General features: G+C 47.6%; 1 protein-coding gene across 3 annotated transcripts in view; it reads left to right on the forward strand.

Moving 5' to 3' along the window:
• PPARD (peroxisome proliferator activated receptor delta) overlaps positions 1 to 13,891 on the forward strand; it is an 83,427-nt gene that overhangs the window by 41,946 nt on the left and 27,590 nt on the right. Inside the window, exon 3 of one of the 3 annotated variants that reach the window (XM_007197988.2) lies at positions 12,179 to 13,129. The exons of the other annotated variants lie outside the window; for them this stretch is intronic. The gene's annotated coding sequence lies outside the window, so the exon portion shown is untranslated. The remainder of the gene's footprint in view (positions 1 to 12,178; positions 13,130 to 13,891) is intronic. 3 annotated transcript variants of the gene reach the window in all.

Raw genomic sequence — 13,891 nt, forward strand, 5'->3', positions numbered from 1 at the left:
AATAGCTCCCACTTCCCTTCATTTGCCTCCCATAGCTGCAAGGGAGGCTGAGAAGTCTTTTAGATGGACACATTGCCAACTGAAATAAAATTGGGATTTTGTAACTAAGGGAAAAGAAGAGAGTAGATATTGTATAAACAATTTGCAAGGTCCACCACCATTTCAGCGTTAATTTAGCACCTCCCATCTGCTAGTTATTAGGACCAGTCAAGGAGTCCCCATTCCAGAGGGGAGACATAGATAAGCAAACAAATACAGTACTGAGTAAGGGTAAGTGGGGCAGAATGGAGGAAGGCATGAGGAAGCACACCTCACCCACCAGCCAGTGGGCACCCGAGCAGCCTCCGGAATTTATCACACCAGTGTTCTTCTCTGATGTTCAGTTCTCCTGTGCCCTCTCCTCTGCTCTCTCCCTTTTATCATTATCATCATTGTTGTTTTTGTGGTTTTGCCCCTTCATTCTAACCCCAGCAATAGTCCCCCAGAACCTGAGGAAGTGGGAACAGTTGGCAGCTTAGTGGGAGTCTCTTGGATGGGAGCCACGTGTTTGAAGAGCCAAGTTCCAGACCCATAGACAGTTAGAGACTGGTGGCAAGAGTGCAGCCTGTTTCTGGACACGCCATGGCACTGCCAGGAGATACTGCTCCAGGAATGGGGTTGTCATTGGGAGGGATGTTTCTGACCAGGCACCTGGCATCAGCTACACTGTGCTGTCCCTGGCAGCTTGTAACAACGTGAACCTTTGAGAGTAGTAAAATCCTTCTCCTGTAAAATTGGTCCTGTAAAATTGGTATGAATATTTGTGTACATTGATTGATCAGGAATCTCAGGATGCTGTAGTTAATTGTATGTAAAGAAAATACAACTTCCATTTACTATAAAATTTCTGTACCATTAAACATTGATATTCCTTCTTGGAACTAAAAGGGAATTTTAGGAATAATTTATAGAACCCGCAGTGTCTTTGATTTCAATCTCAGAAACACCTGTTGCCCTCTCTCCTCTTCCACTCCTCACCCTTTGCGAAGTCAGGGAGGCAATGTGGAGCCTGCTGCAAAGGTTTTTTTTAAAGGCATATCCCAGCCTTAAAGATTTAATCTTTCAGGGAAGGCTGAAGGATTAAAAGGTTGTTAGTTCTGACCCAGGACACTCCTTATGAGTTTGGACTGTGACCCTGGGCAAGTTACTTAACCCTCCTGTCCTTGGTTTCCTCCTCTGTCAAATTGTAGTCCTGATTATTATAAGGATTAAGAGGCACGTGGGAAGCACTTGGTATATGTCAGTTATTTTCGCTGCTTTTTCCCACTGTGGTTGGACTGACAGGTTGGGGCCAGAATGTGGGAGGCCTTGGATACTGCATTTAAGGAGTTGGAATTTTCTTCTTTGGGCACAAGAAAGCTGCAGAGATTTGTAGGCAGTGGTGTGACAGATCATGCCTGGGCTTAGGAATGTCACCAGCAGGAGTAGGGAGGTTGGACTGGAGCAAGAGAGTGTCTAGAGGCAGGTCCAGGTGAGAGGTGGGCAGGGCCTGAGCCAGGACAGCAGCAGAGTCAGGGGAAGGGGACAGTGGATGGTTGAAAAGTCGGTGGTGAGAAGGGACCCGATGGTGCCGGTGTTTCAGCCTGTGTGACTAGGAGATGGTGTCCCATTGACGGCACAAGGAGCATTGGAGGAGTCGCAGGTGGAAGGTGGCAGGAGAGGAAAGAAGCACGTGGTGATCAGCTCCGCAAACACAAACTGAGCACATGCCACCTGCCAGGCACTGCTGGGCACAAGGGTCAGGGATGCCTGAGGCCCGACACAAAGATCACCGATTGCATTTTGGATGCATTAGGAGGCCCTACGAGGCCTCCGTGGGGTGTTGAGACCGTCAGTAGGAGAGCAGCCCAGGACGGAGATGGAAGATGCAGTCACAGTTTGCGAAAACCCCAGTGGGTGGTTTGTGCATTGAGAAGGGAAGCCAGCCAAGGACAAACCCAGGGAAAGGTGTGTGTAAGGGAGGTTTTAGGGGTGGGTAAAGTAAAAGCAGGCAGCAGAGGGCAGAGCGCCTGGAGGAGAGGGCTTCAAGAAGGTGGTGGCAGTGCTCTTGCACTGTGAGATGGAGGCAGAGGACCTCATAGATTGGTGGGCAAGAGGAGGTGGTGGGGAACCTTGGAGAGCCGAAGGCAACTTCTCACTGGTGGTTGTTATACTCTGTGTAGTACGCAACAGTTTGCCCTGAGCATTCATTGTCATGCCCTTTCACTAGCCTGTCAGGCAGGGGTGTGGCCCCATTTTATGGCTGAGAAGCTGAAGTGAAGCCCAGCCGACACACCTGACCCCACTGGGCGGGGTGGGGGTTGGTTGCTTCCTAAAGGAGGGGCTTCCTCAAGGACACCACGGACCTGGCTAGGTGAGGCAGGGGGCTGACAGTACTTGGTCAATACCACCCACCCTGCCAAGTGGCCCAAATGGGTCTAGGCCTGGGAGTGGCCTGGCTTCCCCGCCTCCGGACAAATATGCAAACCCAAGGTTGGGAGAAGCAACTGGAGGGAGAAAGCAGAAGGACAAGGACCTCCAAGGAGCTGCTCTCTTCCCGGCTCCACGCAGCACAAGGCAGGGCTTCCTGGGGCCAGAAACAACCATGTGCTGGAAATGGGGAGAAAGACTGCAGCAACCTGTCTGCAGGGGCCTGTCTGTCTGTCTGTCCATCTCATCTCCAGGCCTGCCCATTCTGAAGCCTCACCCTTGACTTTGAGGAGTCACAGGACCTTCAGGGTCAACCAACAAACTCCTGCAGCCAGGTGACAGTGTGGTGGATTCTGCTGTTGCCTTCCTGCCTTATGTTTGGGTGGATCCTGGGTTGGGGTCTCATTCTTGAAGTTAGACTCCTTGAAGCTATCCCCTCATTCCCCAGTGTCCCCCCCAAGATCCAAATAATCCAAGTACCAAATGAACCAAGTACTGTCATCCAAGTGCCAAACACCTCCCTGACCTACCCTCTTCCTTTCTCATCTGAATTACTCCAAAGTCTCTCAGAGGCCCCCGGCTTCCATTCTTTGCCCCCTCCCCAGTCTGCAGCCAGACCACAAATCTGGTCACATCTACTTCCAGGCTTAGGACTCTTCAAAAAGTCCCTGCTACCATAAAAACCCAGACTGTTGGTTGTGCTATCCAAGGCCCTTCCTGATTTTACTACTCGCAAATGTTCACGTTGTTACAAGCTGCCAGGGACAGCACAGTGTAGCTGATGCCAGGTGCCTGGTCAGAAACATCCCTCCCAATGACAACCCCATTCCTGGAGCAGTATCTCCTGGCAGTGCCATGGCGTGTCCAGGAACAGGCTGCACTCTTGCCACCAGTCTCTAACTGTCTATGGGTCTGGAACTTGGCTCTTCAAACACGTGGCTCCCATCCAAGAGACTCCCACTAAGCTGCCAACTGTTCCCACTTCCTCAGGTTCTGGGGGACTATTGCTGGGGTTAGAATGAAGGGGCAAAAGGCCATATACTTATGATTCCATTTATATGGCATCCTGGAAAAGGCAAAACTACAGGAAGAGAGAACAGACCAGGAGTAAATGATATACGATGTGAGCAGGTTTACTACAAAGGAGTGGCACAAGGGAATGTCATTGTCTTTAGGGGGTGATGGCACAGTTCTTTATCTGGATTATGGCAGTGGTTAATCACTATGAGTTTGCCAAAACTCACAGAACTGCACACCAGAAAGGGTGAATTTTAGTGTCTGGAAATTTAAAAATAAAAAATTTTAATTTCACTTTAAGAATAACTTTTAAGTATTCAATATTTGTGGTACTATCCTTAAATCATTAAATGATTTTTATTTTTTTCATTTTAATGTTTTCTTCATTAACATTTTCTATTATCAAATATCTATATCAGGTAGAGATAACTTTTACATGTTAATAAAATGTGTAATCCTGTCACATTATATTGTTCCTAGTAATAATAAATTATGCATGCATTTACTAGTATATGTTTTTATTTTCTTTTATAGTAAAACCTCTGAAACTTTTTCACAGAAAAATAATTCAGTTTATTATGATCTCTCATTCTTATTTAAAAGCTCATAAATAAAGTGTTGTGAAAGTTATAGAGTAATTTACAATTTGGGGAATTCCCAGGAAATTCTATTCCTCATTCCCGAATCCTGAAAGTTAATAACTGTCGGGAATTTGGAAGCACGAAAGTCTTGACACTTTCCCAGGCAGCCTTTGCTATGATCCCCCGTGGCGCCCTTCCCCCTCCCTCTAGCCAGAGCCTCATTCAATTAAAAAAATCGTTTATGGGATTGATTTGGGAACTGACTATGTACAACTATCCCACAGGGGAGATGCCAAAAGGAGGAAGACAGAGACTGCCCTTGAAGAGGGCGAGGGTACAGCTAGCTGGGTGATGGAGGCCACACAAGAGGTGGCCACTTCGAAGGAAGAAATATTTCCAACTTGGGAGAAGCAGGGATGATTCTGGAGTAGGTGTTGTGGCACTTCTTTCAGCCAGACCAGCAGGTTGGGAAAGGCACTCCCAGGGAAGGCCAAGGAGAGCCAGGCAAGTCGGCTGAGAACGCAGAGCCCATCTGGGAATGGCGAGCTGTCCCTTTCGCTGAGGTGTTCAGTTCTCTGAAGGACAGATAAAGGGCCCGGACATGGGCAGCCTTGACTTCCTAGTTTCTAAGGGTGGACTTAACTCTGAGGCAAGGGGGTGGGTAGAATTAGAGCAGAGAAAGGCAGAGACTCACTGGTGGGCTTCTAAAACAACACAGTGAGAGAAGGTGAGTGCCTGAAATCGCGTCTCTCATCCCTTCAGAACTCTACACTCTGTTCACCCAAAACTTTCTAGCACACCAGGCACTGTCTGCCTCTGGGCCTCAGCACAGGCTGTTCTTCCCACCTGGGACATCTCACCCCCTTAACACCCCTCATCCTTCAAATCTCAGCTTGTATCACTTCCTCAGATAAGCCTCCTGCAGTGTGCTCCTAAAGTTTCTGTATTTCCCCATAGCCCTTTCCGCACTTTCCTGCTATTGCATTTTTCTTATGTATTTAATCTGGGGATGTGCCATTTATTTATTTTCTTGCTTGCTTTATAAGGGGTGTAACATACCGCAGTTGGAGTGTGCCGTCTGCGTTAGTCCTACGTAGCTAAGACTGGTTACTTAAGACTAGTCTTAGTCTCACGTTTATATACTCCACAAAATCATCACCCAGCTGCGAACATTTCCAGCACCCCAGAAGCTGGCTTAACTTTTCATCCTCTTAATGGTGTCTTTTGAAGAGCATAAGTCTTTAATTTTGATGAAGTCCAGTTTATCAAAAAATGTTCTAATATGAATTGTGCTTTTGATGTTACATCTAAGAACTTCACCCAAGGTCACAAAGTTTTTCTCCTATGTTCTCTTCTAAAAGTTTATGGTCTTTTAATTTATATTTAGATTTATGATCCGTTTTTAGCTTAATTTTTATAAAAGGTATAAAACATAGGTCAAGGTTTTCCTATTTTTAATTTTTGCATTTGAGTTGTTTCAGTTGTTTCATCACCATTCGTTGAGTTCTCGCTATTGAATTGCTGTTCACTTTTGTCAAAAATCAGTTGGTCATATTTGTGTGGGTCTAAAATGAAATTTTGAAATACACAAAGCATGGGAATTCCCTGGCAGTCCAATGGTTAAGACTCGGTGCTTTCACTGCCATGGGCCTGGGTTCAATCCCCGGTCGGGGAACTAAGATCCCACAAGCCGCACGGCAAGGCCAAAATAAAATAAAATACACAAAGCATTAATTACCCTTTCTGATAATCTTGATCTTTGTTTCATGAAATGTTGTAATGTAGAAAAATTTTCCATGATACAGACAAGTGTTCCGAATGTAGAAAAATTTCTTTCATTTTGCATTGATGTTGGTTGACTTGTTAAGGGTGTGTCCAAAATATCTTCAGGTTGGGCATGGAGGTACATGCTACATTTTGTATAAACTCATTTCCTTTTTTAGTGATGAAAACGCTTTGCTTGCCCCAGTTTTGGTTTAACTATTGCTTTTTCTAATCAAGACTGCTTTTACTAATTCACATTTTAGATGTCTCTAATTTTGTGTCCTAGAATTCCACATACTCATCATTTCTTTGTATTTCTTCTGTAGCAAATAGTCAAATGCTAGAAAATGCCAGTAAACATTATTGGGTAGTATTTTAATAACCTAACTCGTGGATCTCCTAACAACGTTAACAGTAGTACACAGAATCACGTGTCAAAATTGCCAATTTAAGGACTTACTTTGCCTCCAAACTGATTTCTTAGAATACCGCTGGGAGAATTTGTATATACTATGTATATAAATACGTTAATACATATTTGCAAGAATGACTGTTAGCAACAGAGCAGGCCAAGAATACACACTTACAACATGGCAGTGGCTTCAAGGAGGACTTGATTAAATTCTTGTCACTTCTTTCCTATGCACTCCTGTCTTGGTTCCCAAAGATGTTAGCCTTAACCTTCAACTCTGCATGTTAGTTTCTTGCTCTTGATTTGACTTGAAGCAGTGGATTCCTTTGAACCAGTAACATCCCTAGGTTGATTGCTAGGCTTTAATTCTCACAAGAGGATTATAATACCTTTTCCCAAATACTCAATTGATGTTTCTCAGGCTTTGGGATTCAGTAATACATAAATTTCCCAAGAAATGTTGGGAAGGAAGTCTTGCATAGAAATACTAATCGAGAGATGTCACAAGGCAGGACTTGACGAAAGCCGAGCGTCATAGGGTTTCCTGGCTGGTGAGCTCCCCAGGGCAGCTGCTGTGTCTCGTACAGCACAGCGTCTCTGGGACCCCCTTAGCACTTGACCCAAGGTGGGTGCCTGGTCCATGGAGGGTGCTCCTTGAAAGTTGCTGGCTGAACAGATGGGTTTCCAACCAGTGGCTGGAAGCAGCGTATAAACAGCTTTGGCTGACGAAGATGATTCAGGTTGTAGAGGCTTATGGAAGATGAGCTCGGAAAACTCTGAGATCTCTGTTGTGCTAAGCCTTGAACGACATGCAGAGAAGCTTGGATTTTTATATTCCGGACACTTACTGGGGAGAGAATTGAACACGACACAACTGAGTCTTCGTTGGCTCAGAGCCATGCGATGAGCTGAAAGCAGAATAGCCTTTTTCCTCTCTATTTTTTATTTTAAAAAAGGTCAAAGCTACAGAAAAGTTGACAGGATAGTGCAATGAACTTTCGTATTTCCTTTACTGAGGTTCACCAATTGCTAACAGTGTTACGTTTGCTTAACATTATGTCATAGATCATCCACATTCCATATTTGTTCTCTGGTTTCCTTGTGATCAGGTTGTGGTTAAACGTTTCTTATGGGAGCCCGCAGAGGTGATGAGTGCTTCCTGTTACTTCGCATAAGGAGGCATGATGATGCCAGTTGCCCCTGTAAAGGTGATGCTGACTTTAGTCACCTGGTAGGTTGGTGTCTGTGAAGGCTACTTTTGTTTTAAGGCAGAGAACTTTGGAAGGAACTTTTCACTGACTTTTGGGAATAACTGACAGCCATGTTGGAAAAGAGACAATTTCTCTGTCAGTTGCACCTGCTATTGAGAAACATCTTGGTGTAGTCAGAAAAGCCCTGAGAGCCAGGAAACCGGCACTGGGAACCCAGCTCTACAACCATCTCTCCCCATGACTGTAGACAAGTTATGTCATCTCTCTGGGCTGGGTGACTGTACCTATAAGGAAATCGTCACTCAGAGAAATGAAGCAATTTGCCCAAGGCCACTCAGCTGGTGAGTGGCAGAGCTGGGGTTCAGACTCAGCTCTAGCTGGGCCAAAGCCCTGCCCTTGCCCTTGCCCTCACCCCAGTCCGCCTTGTCTGGCGTGGCTGGTCACTGTTAGGGTGGCACCAGGCACTAGTGCTCAGAAGCAAAAGAACACCAGCACCTGGAGGATGTGGGGAGAGAGGGAAGAGGGGGTGCCTGTCCCACCTGGGCTCCTCTCCGCACGTGGCAGGCGGCTCTGTAGGAAGGTCAGTGGGCTGTCGGGCACTCCTCCACCACCCTTGGAATAAAGGCTTTCGCATGGGTGTGACACAGGTGAGCTGCAGGTGCCGGCCCGGCCCCGCCTGTCCAGGGAGGGAGGTGCGGGCCTCAGGTCACTGGCCTTGGCCCATGTTCGGGTTGCTGCCCAGGATCCCCACATTGGCCCATGAATGCCCAGGACGGTCCGGAGGGATGGGGGTAGGCAGTGCCTCAGCCTGCCTGGGTGCCTGGGGGCCGGGGTGGGGGACAGGAAGTATTGATGGGGGAAAGGTGCATAGAGCCTTGCCAAGCAGGTCACTGTGGGTGGGGAGACACCACGTACTTACTACTCTGGTCGCCTCAGGATTGGGGCGGAGGTTCTGGAGCAGGCAGCTAGGGAGAAGGGCCGGGCAGCAGCTCCAGAGTTCCCCAGGACGGCCCCTGCCGGCCCCCCGGCCTGTCACCTTCCCGGTTAGCGCCTCTCCCCAGGCAAGTAGCACCTGCGTGCTCGGTGAGTAGCATCTGTCCTCACACTTTAATGGTGTCCTTCCCCAGAGCAGTTGTTTTGAGGAAAACAGTGGCTCCAGCTGAATCCGGACATGGTTTGTCAAGGCCATGTTTTCCTGTTGCTGTTAGAGCTGAGAGTCCAGGAGAGTCAGCCTCCCCGAGTTCCAGCTGCTTCTCCCTACATTGTTCATCCCCACAGGCCTCCAGAGGGAAGAGACCGAATTCAGGACCTGGGCCAAAGCAGCCCAGCAAAGAGCAGGCCGTGCTGTGTGGGCCCTGCGGGGAGTTCTGGGAAGTTCTTCTGCCCCTGGTTCATGGCCTCCTTGGGCCCTGCCTTTTGGAGGGACCTCCAGGGCTCCGGCAGCCGGGCAGGCAGGGGCCGAGGGGGCCCTGGAGAGCGAAGCCCGGAGGGAAAGCGGTGTGAACAGATCCCCCACCTCCGCTGGTTGTAACACTCAAGGAACAGCAGCGGTGCTTTACATGATTCTTTTGAGGGAGCCCCTTCTATCCTCCTTCCGGGTGAGGCTGGAACCCTTACTGGGAACCTGACATGACCGAACGTGTGAGGCCTTCCGCTCCCTGAATGAATTCCCCAAGTGTCATTACTAAATCACTCAATCTTGGAGTTTCTCCATCTCGTCCCACACACCCCTCCTCCTGGCTCCTGAGTCTTAAGGAGTGAGATTGCAGGGTTTTGACCAGTTTTCTCCCTCAGAGCTCTTGCAAGCTGTCATGCAGGTGTAAAATCCGGAAGCTGCTGTCAGAATATTATGAGAATTGGAAGGTGAGGGCATGGGCCATTCTTCTGACTCTCCAAGGTGCTTCAATGTTTAAAAAGTCTGTTCTGGGCTCCCTGAGATTTGATAACTCTTGTTTTTTGTCCTTTCACCCCCTCACCTCTGGTTCTCCCTTTCCTCTTTGGGAGACTTCATGCTTTCCAAATATTTGTTAACTAGGTCCTTATCTGGGACTTTAGAAAGCAAACAGACAGGTGTGCACTCGAAACGGAAAGGGAGAACAGAAAGCAAGTACTGAAAATGCCTTTGAATCCACCACCAGGTGAGCTTCGCTTTGCTTTGCTTTGCTTTTCTTCCTGCTGTCAGTACTCACCCTTAGTTCCTGAGCTGATTTCTCTCAAGTGAGGCCCAGAGCTTGTGTTAGGGAGAAAGCAAGGCGTTTTTGAAGGAGACTCCTGGCTTTTCTACTCAGCTTCATTACAAAAGACATTGATGCTTGTTTTAAAAACAACTACAGCTACGATCGTGTAAAGACTGTTAATCTCCCCACCGTCACACTCCTCCTTCCCTCCTTCCCATTCTAAACCCTCCACGGTTGTCTATGTTGTTGGGCAGGCGTCTGTCAGCTCTGTGTTGCAGTCCCATAAAATGGGCGTGCGGCAGACATGCAGTTCGACTGCTCGCTGTTTCCTCCCAGCCGTGTGTTCCGGCCGTCCTGCTGCGGCACCACATCTGTGCCACCTGCAGGGTCGGCGGAGGATCCCATGACATGCATGTGCCAGAATGTTGCGTCTTGAGGTAGACTTCCTCAGTTTCCCTGCTTCATCTTGCTCCTCTCTAAAATAACAGTATCTTATGTTTGTATCATCAAGTTTTAAAACTTTTTCTTTGCTTTATTTTGCTTACTAAACACAGCACATATTCATTATAGAAAAACCAGATAAGCAATAAGGGAAGAAATCAAAATTACCCCTAAGGGATAACTATCATTAACATTTTGGCATATAACTTGTATAATACAAATGTTTTTCACATTTAATGTCTCCTCTGAGCTTGGCTGCTTCCATTCGGAAGGCGTGTGGATATTAGTTCCATCTTACAGATGGGATAACTGAGCCACAGAGAGGTTAGAAGGTTGCCCAGAGGTACACAGCATAGTAAAGACAGAGCTGGGAGTATACTTGTCATGTAGTCCAGCACCAGTGCTTTCTCCACTATGTCCCACTACCTTCTCACCTCCAGATAGAGAGGAGTCATGCTGGGGTCTGGATTTCAGCAGGACCTGGGCAGTTGCTATCATTTGTTGAATTGCCTTATCCAAAGGTTAATAAACGCCTAGAGGAAAGCATCTCATGACACTTTGGCCCCTCACTGATTCAGGAGAAAAGAGAGAAGGCAAATGTGCTCCTGAGATTTAAAGTGTTGCCCTTCCAGCACTTGGCTTCATCACCTTGATTATTGGGGGTTTCAGGAGCTGCACAGGGAGAGAGCATGATAAACCAAGGAGGAGGAGGGGTCGAGAAACCTTCCAATGACAAAGCTGCAGTAAGGAGAGGCTTCGCTTCGTCTGGAGAAGATGGCTTTGGGGAGGAGGAAGGTGCAGGCTGAGACTTGGTGACCAGAGGTCAGACAGGACAGGACCAGGAATGGAAATTAGTTGGACGGAGGGTCCACTCCCCAGGATACGGGAGACTGTAGCATTAGAGGGCTTCAGGAATGGAAGTGAGAAGCAGGACCCTGGAGTGGTTGAGAGCTCCCACCCTGAAGGCAGACCAACTCCTGGCCTGCATCCTGGCTTTCCCAGCCTTTTCCGGTCCCCGCCACCCAGCTCTGCTGTGTCTCTCTCCACCCCCATCTCCTGGGCCTGGGAGCCTGCATTCCCCCTACCTAGAACACCCTACCCCTCAGCCTGTGTAAACAAAAGCCATCTGCCCATTCCTTGACTTTACTTTTTTCTCTGAACCCTTAAGTGTTTTTTCTAATGAGCATATTTTACTATTAAGATCATTTCTGGATAACCCAGCTCTCCTTGGCCTTGACCGTTCCCTGAGGCCTCCAGCAAGAGACCATTTCCTCCCCAAGGACTCAGCCGCCCTCCTCCCCTTCCCCTGTTTGTGTGCAGCCTTCCCCAAGGTGGTTGCAGGTACTGGTTTTATCTTCCTCCTGGACTGGAGTGTAAACACGTTAAAGGGCTCCTGAGGATTTGTTAACTACCTCCCTACCCCTGCCCTGAGAGGAGCTGAGGCCTGTGAGTGGCCTGGGCCTCCCTCCATTGGGTTGTGCTCTCTAGGTCTACCCTGTGCGAGGATTTTAGAGTCAAAGTGTGTTGACACGCCCAACACTCCTTCCTCATGGGGACAACGGAGCCAAGAAGAATGAACCATCTCCCCCAAGGTCACCTTGCAGATTAGCAGAAGAGCTGCCCGGACCACAGCTAGGCCCCCTCAGCCAGCTGCTTCTGGACTCTGTGTTTTCCCCTCCACCCATTTCTACCAATTGATCGTAATCCTGATAAGCTCCTCTTTTGACTGGAATGGTCTGGAGAGCAGCCTCGAATACCCCGTGAAAACTGAAGCCTGAGGACAAATGATATCCACGGGGCTACTTCAGGCTGGGCTGGGAACGAAAAGCTTTTTTCCAACTGTAAGAAGTTATCCATTTATTCAGCAAGATTTGTTGGACAATTACTGTCTGCCAGTCACTCCTCTCTAAGATTTGAGGATCGGTGTGATTGTAACAGACGAAAATCTCTGGCTCGTAGAGTTATATTCTTTTGGGGAGAGACAAGCAGTTAACAAATGAGTAAAAAAGTACACACACATATGTATAGGTACATACATACATGTATGTGTATGTGTATGTATATAAATATTTGTGTATATGCGCATGCGCATTCTCTCTCTCTCTTTCTCTCTCTCTCTCTCTCCAGATGGTGGTAAGAGCTACAGAGAAAATTGAAGCAGGGAAGAGAAATAGAAGTACCCAAGGGTGGGCTGGGGTGATTTTAAATCAGGTGGTCAGGTTGACTGTCACATTTGAGCAAAGTCCTGAGAGGTGAGGCAGCAAGCCATGGGGAAAGAACATTTTCAGCTGGAGGGGACAGCTGCAAAGGCCCTGAGGCAGGCTATGCCTGTTTCGTTCAGGACCAGAAGGGAGGCCATGTGCCTGGTGCCTAGTATCCTGGGAGGAAGGTAGCAGGCAGGGCCACCAGTTCTGGAAGGCCTCCAAGCCAGTGTAAAGATGGGCAGGAAGCGCCTGGAGGGATGTGATCACAGGAGGAACAGAATCGGACTTAAAGGGATCAGTCTGACTGTTGTGTGGAGAGTAGTGGGGGGTGAAGCCAGAAGCAGAGAAGCCAGTTAGGAGGCTGTTGCAGTAATCCAGGCAAGAGATGATGTTGACTTGGACCAGGATCCTAGCAGTGGAGGTGATTAGATCCTGGGTGTTTATTAAAAGCAGAGGCAACCAGATTTGCTGACTCTTACATTTTGGCCTGATCATCTAGAAGGTTGGAGTTGCCACTTACTGAGATGAGAAAGACTTTAGGGGAAGTGTCAAAGGCTTGGTTTTGGATGTGTTAGGCTTGTGATATCAATGGGCATCCATGTGGAGATCTCAGAGAAGCTGGGAATGGAGAAATAAATAGGGGAGTCAAGAGCATATTGAAGGTGTTGAGAGCCATGAGCCAGCGTAAGATCATGCAGGGAGGGAATGTAGATGGAGAATGAAAGAGACCTTTAGAGATTGGGAAGAAAATTGCTGACTGGCACCAGCAAAAGAGATTGATAAGGAGCAGCCATTGAGGTCAGAGGAAAACCTGGGAGCCAAGTGAAGAAAAGACGTAAAGGAGAAAGGATCCAGCAATGTATCCCATGCTTTGGTGAGTCAAGTAAGATGACTGTAATACATGTTCAGTACAGAAAGTTTTAAAAGTAGAGCAACATAAAAATAATAAATCACCTACCACCCTATTCATACAAGGAAACTTCGTTCTTTCTCTAGCCTTTTTTTTTTGGCTGCATTGGGTCTTTGTTGCTATGCATGGGCTTTTCTCTAGTTGCGGCAAGCGGGGGCTGCTCTTCGTTGCAGTGCGCGGGCTTCTCATTGTGGTGGCTTCTCTTGTTGCAGAGTACAGGCTCTAGGTGCACGGGCTTCAGTAGTTGTGGCACGTGGGCTCAGTAGTTGTGGCTTGCGGGCTCTAGAGCGCAAGCTCAGTAGTTGTGGCGCCCGGGCTTAGTTGCTCCGCGGCGTGTGGAATCTTCCCAGACCAGGGAGGGCTTGAACCCATGTACCCTGCATTGGCAGGCGATTCTTAACCACTGCACCACCAGGGAAGTCCCTCTCTAGTCATTTTTATGGGAACCATGCTGTCTCTGTAGTTTTGTATTCTGCTATTATTCACTTAACAAGTTATTAAATATTCTATGGAAACATGACTTTAATGGCTGGATAATACTCCATTTTCTGGGGGTGCCCTAATTTATTATCCATTCCTTTATTATTGGACATTGAGTCATTTCTGTTTTCTTTTCATTATTAAAAATATTTTTTTGTTGTTATAAAAATTGATTTCATTATTGTAAATGACATTGCATTGAACAGCCCAGTACAGTTTCCTGTGAGAGGAATTACAAGGTCAAAG

This window comes from Balaenoptera acutorostrata, chromosome 10, assembly GCF_949987535.1.
Source record: "Balaenoptera acutorostrata chromosome 10, mBalAcu1.1, whole genome shotgun sequence".
Taxonomy (NCBI): Eukaryota; Metazoa; Chordata; class Mammalia; order Artiodactyla; family Balaenopteridae; genus Balaenoptera; species Balaenoptera acutorostrata.